Below are 5,978 nucleotides of genomic sequence, written 5' to 3'. Positions count from 1 at the left end.
AAGACTTATGTTTATGTTTTGAATCATTTATTCCTATGGTTGATTTTATGAAAAGTGTAATCGATTAATTGGCATTGGCTACCAATTAGTGTGATTAGGTTCACGTTCGCTATTACTAATCCTTAGAATACAAATTAATTTAAAGAGTGGCCAAGTGATTATACTAATAGATTTCCTAGTTTATTGATTCGAGTTAAGTAAGAGTTGTAGTAGCTAATCAAATTGCTAATTCAGTTAACCTCTTGTTGATGGTTCGTGACACAAGCTCACACATTAATTTACATATTTTCTAATTAACCCTCATTTCACGTTCGCTATTCCTAGGCATATAACAATGTTTTCGCACAAATCATATGAGATTAGCAATTAAGAGATGTTCATGCAACTTTATATGCTAGTTGATTAACATAAAATAGTTGTAATTAACACATAAGGTTCTTTTACAAGCTTAACAAAACAAAATTACCAAATTAAATTAATCCAATGATAAAATTAAACCATTTTCATAAATTCATCTCTCCTAAACAGAAGTTATGAGTTTTTAGCTCATAATTAAACCTGAAAACAACAAAAAAATGAAATCAATTGATGCAAACATAGTTTAAACAAAAGATTAAATAAAGAGTACATTTGATTTGCCTTGATCTCCCCAAAATCGAATGCTTAGACTTGATCTTCAAGATCCAGAGCTCCAGCAGCAACTTGAATTGCAAATTAACCTTCAAGGGTTCCAGAGAGAAGTCCCAAATTCGGAAATTAAAGCCCTTAATATAGTTTCTGAAAACAGGGGCTACTCGTCGAGTCCATAGACCGACTCGGCGAGTCCCCCACTTGAAATTCGTATGGGGCAAGGCATTTTATTTGTTCGCGAATCATCGAACCTACTCGGTGAGTAGGCACCCAACGTGCCGAGTTCTTCAGGGTTTTTTTCTTTCTTTTTTTCTTTCTTCAATTCCCGAGCTTCCTATCGATTTTTCTGCTTCCTTTTGCTTCCGAGCCCATCTTTTAGGCTACAAATACATTTTAAACATATTTAAGTACCTTTTGTTCATAATTTGCAATAAAATAGCCAAAAGTATTAAGATTTAACACAAAATATATGACTAATTATGCACATATCAAATCTCGTCACAAAATCATCCCAAGTCATCGCCTCAACAGTCTCGGGAGAAGATATCAGTTCTTCACCATTAACTTGTTCAACTCCTTGTAGTTGATGTACATCCTATAGGAGACATATTTCTACCTCACAAACAGTATTGGTGCTCCCCATGGTGAACTAATCGAAATAATAAACCTATTTTCTAATAGCTCCTACAGTTATGTATACAAATCCTGCATCTCTTGCGGTGCTAACCAATATGGTGCCTTGGCTATCGGAGATTCACCAAGAACCATATCAATACAAAACACAAAAAGATGGGTTTTGAGCACTATAACAATCCTATGGTGCACATACAACCCTAATGCTTTGGATCTAAGTTTTCTCAAGTTATACATGCAATTTTCGTTTTTCCAAAGCATGAACCCTAACTAGCATACAATTTAGAGATTTGCAACATAATACAAGTTAGATGAATACCTCTTTGTTGTAGCTTGTAGAACTTAGTCTTCCAAGAGCTTAGTACCTCAAGTGTGATACCTCAAATCCACATGGTGAGGGGGGGGGGGGGGTGTTCTTAAATGCAAATCCACATGGGGAGGGGGGAGTTCTTAAATGCAATCTCATAAATGGTCATTGGCAATCTCAACTAAGACGATGTGGTATGGCCACAAAATCGGTGTTATGCCCAACGTGGAAGGGCCTCAACGACATCATAATGAGATGAATACACCCCTTCTCGTTGTATCTCGTCGCGGTGCATCTCGTTGTCGTCTTGACCGGATGAAACAAGAAAATTTTGACAGTTTGAACCGTTTCACAACAACCCAATTTAATAATAAAAAAATAACATTAAAAAAATTAATTATTTTTACCTATAAATACCTAATATCTATTTACAATTTTTTCACACAATTTCTATCTTTCTCTCTACAATTTTAATTATCTTCAAAAAGATTATGGAACCTTTCGACTCGTCCGATGATGACGGTGACGATATATTCTTCACTATGATGTACCATTATTACACTAACAAGATGCTACAATCAGATCCAGCTCCGCTACTAACAAGACGTGCGATGTTATTATTTTTCGAATAATTGTGTATACGAATGACTTCAAAAGAAGATTTTGTTTGAGTAGGAATGTGTTCCTACGGATTAGGAATGCCTTGGAAAGCCGATGTTGTTTCTTTAATCTTAAATACAAATGTACCACATGTTTCTTTAGTTTTAATACAAATGTACTACATTTTTAAACCATAGTTAATATATGTTTAGGTATACATTTTCCAGTTCTGACGTGATGCTAGAGGTAGGCGAGGATTTACAACGTTGCATAAATGTGTTGCGGCCATTCGTTTGATGGCTATGGGGGAGATGCAACACCATGGACGACTATATGAGAATGTCCAAAAGAACTGCACGGGAAAGTTTGTATAGATCACTACTAGAAAAACAGCATTTTACGATGCGCAATTTATGATACGTATTGATTTACGATACGCAAAAGTGTGTGAACTAAAAATACTGTCATCTCTGTATAAGTTTTAAGAATTTAGGACGCGCATTTTTACGTGATCTTAAATTAGTGTCTAAAAAAAACACGGAAGGCGCCCATAATAAAACGTGTGTCGTCTAAAGGTATCGCTTTATAAATTTTAATGGAAACACGCGTTCCATCCTCTAATTGTAGAGGGGAAATGAAATCATAAAAAATTAAAAACCCCGCCTTCCTTTTTTCTCCTTTCCCTCTTGCCCTAATTATCGACGCTCTTCCTTTCCCCTCCCAACATTGAGTGCCGCCTGCTTCTTCCCTCGCACTTCAACCATCGTTGCTTGCCATTCGCACTTCAACCATCATTGATTGTTTTGTTTTCTGATTCTTCCATCTATATAAGATAATTCACAATTTAATCCGACCAGTTTTAACGGCTACTTCCAGATGTAGTTACCCTTTTAACGTATGAGGAAGCATATGTAGTCACCCTTTTGAAGATCATGATTGAAGATCCCAAGGATGATTACGTAATTTTGAAAGAACCGGAAGGGTTGGGCGGTGGTAATGTCCGCGGCGGTGGCAGTTGTTGTTCACTGCCTTCTTCTTCCTCGTCGTCGAGGAGCTGTAGTAGTGTTGGTGGTGGCTTTTGGTGCTCTCTTTGGTAGTGGTCGAAGCTTGTTCTTGTGTTTATCTTCTTGGCTATTGTGGGGTTTCTTTCTTTCTATGGATCGGACCTTTTTTTAATGAATAAGGTATGTCGATCTGCATTTATCCGAATTTCATTATTTTATCTGCAAATTCCTCTTTTTTTTCTTACCGGTGATGCACAAATCACTCATTAACCCTAACTTCCCCAATTTCCTCAAAGTAACCCTAACTCGCCTCTTCAGAAAGAACCCTAATTCCCTATCTTAATGATATTTTTGAATGTTTTCTTGATTTATATGCATAATTCAGGAACGATCCAACTGGATTTCTGAAAATATTCCAACCTCTATAACTTCCCCTCTGTTTCTCACATATTTTAGGAGGTTATCCCAATTTTGAATTTGGAAACCGAAACTTTCAGCAAACCAGTGTTAGCAGTATTTTGCTTTCTATTCCTTTTCATGTCTAAGTTTCATGTAGTGAATAAGAAAACAAGTTCTAAGTTTCATGTAGTGAATAAATCAAAACAAAATCCTTTTGTACATTTTTTGCTTTCTATTCCTTTTCACGTCTCCAAACTTTGGTATGCAATTAGCTCTGTGCATCTAGTCCTCATATCCGTGACACAAATCACTTGTTTCTTGAGCTTCCATTGTTGGAGGGTAGACTCGAAGAGTACATCAAAAAATGTCAGTGGCTGGATCATGGAGTCAGAATGCTACTCAAGCAGCAAATGCATGGCTTAAAACAGGATTAAAGCAACGATGTATTACTAAACATTTGAAGTGGGGGGGGGGGGGGGGGTTTCCTGTTCCTCATGAGAGATTCAATGATAAAGTGAGTGAAATGAGTTCTCTCTCTCTCTCTCTCTCTCTCTCTATTATAAAGTCAAAATGAGACCTCCATCTTATGTCTCACATATAAGTATAGTTTTACAATTTGTTCCACTGTGTGTAATGTTTAGGTTTTCTTTGTTTGGTTTGATGCACCAATCGGGTATGTCTCAATCACTTCATGATACACACCTGAGTGGGAGAAGTGGTGGAAGAATCCTGAAACTGTGGAGTTGTATCAGTTTATGGGAAAAGATAATGTACCCTTTCATACTGTAAGTTCTTTTTCTTCAAGTACTTGACCATTTTGGTATTATTTCATTACGTTCGCAAATAAAACATTTTAAATCTTATGATCATGTATATCATAGATATTGTTTCCTCATTAAGTTTGAAAACAATTCTTTCAGGTAATGTTCCATTCTAGACTTCTTGGAACTTCTGAGAACTGGAGGGAAACCTCCCAGGTGACCGCCTCAAGGTGGCTGCGTGTTGCAAGCACTACACTGCCTATGATCTTGATAACTGGAGTAGGGTCGATCACTTCCATTTTAATGCCAAAGTTAAACACGTTGTTACTTTCAATAATTTTATTATAATTGGTATGAGTATGATCGATCTTAGAGTGAGAGACCCAAACTGTGATTGATATTCTTATTTTGGAAATAGGTGCATTGACAGTGGCAATCACTCTATCTTGAATCAATAATTAATGATTGCCTCGGTGGGTGTGATGATAATTGGTTCTTGAGTCGACACCCAATATATATATATATATATATATATATATATATATATATATATATATATATATATATATGATAGATTACAGAATACCATGCTGGAGAGTAAAATAGATTTATATATATTTGAATATGAAATAATGAATGAGTGTGAATGGAGCAGGTAAGCAAGTAGGAAATGAAAGATACATTTGAAGTACCATTTAGAGAATGTGTGATGCAAGGGAAGGTGGCAAGTGTTACGTGCTCTTACAATCAAGTCAACGGGATTCCAACCTGTGCTAACCCTAGACTTCTTTATGACACCATTCGTGGGGCTTGGGGACTCAATGGGTACATTGTTTCAGATTGCGACTCTGTTGGAGTATTCTTTGATAATCAACACTACACTGTCACCCCTGAAGAAGCTGCTGCAGATGCAATCAAAGCATCAAAATATTTTAGTTTTCATAAATAAGTAAAAATAATAAACTTATATAATATACAATATTTTTTCTTCTTGTGTTTAATTTATTAGGTTTGGATTTGGACTGTGGTCCATTCCTAGGAATCCACACACATGGTACAATGGATTGAGGTCTGTTGAAGGAGATTGACGTGGACAGTGCATTAGTAAACACCCTTACAGTTCAAATGAGACTAGGGATGTTTGACGGATCAGGGTGATGATGTGTTTGGTAAGCTTGGGCCAAGGGATGTGTGTACCCAAAGCAATCAGGAGCTTTCCCTGGAAGCAGCAAGACAAGGGATTGTACTTCTCAAGAACCATGGGCCTTCACTGCCTTTATCCCTAAGACGCCACCGTAGTGTTGTTGTTAGTGGGCCTAATTCAGATCGACTCCACTAGGGGTGATCTAGTCCTAAATTTTTGCTGAATTTTGGCATTCATAAGCATAAATATAAAATTTTCAAAAGTATACCTCAAAGTTCAGACGGGAGGATGGATGAATCTTCTCCACTATATATAACTTCAATTGCTAAAGATTGTGTAACATCCCGGAATCGCAAGAGTAGAGTTGAAGGGCTAAAAGTGTAAGTTTCGGAGGGTGACTTGGCGAGTCCATGGATAGACTCGGCGAGTCAGGTCGCGACTATGGTTGCGTGTCAAGTGGCCTACTCGGCGAGTCCAAAGATGGACTCGACGAGTAGGTG

At 37.1% G+C, this 5,978-nt stretch overlaps 1 pseudogene; it reads left to right on the top strand.

Moving 5' to 3' along the window:
• The first annotated feature begins 3,937 nt into the window (after positions 1-3,937).
• LOC145040604 (putative beta-D-xylosidase 2) lies at positions 3,938-5,673 on the top strand (annotated as a pseudogene).
• The last annotated feature ends 305 nt before the right edge of the window (positions 5,674-5,978 follow it).

This window comes from Lactuca saligna, chromosome 4, assembly GCF_052625555.1.
Source record: "Lactuca saligna cultivar CGN05327 chromosome 4, ASM5262555v1, whole genome shotgun sequence".
Classification (NCBI taxonomy): Eukaryota; Viridiplantae; Streptophyta; class Magnoliopsida; order Asterales; family Asteraceae; genus Lactuca; species Lactuca saligna.
Note: the sequence above shows the minus strand (reverse complement) of the source record. Positions and strands in the feature narration are given on the sequence as shown.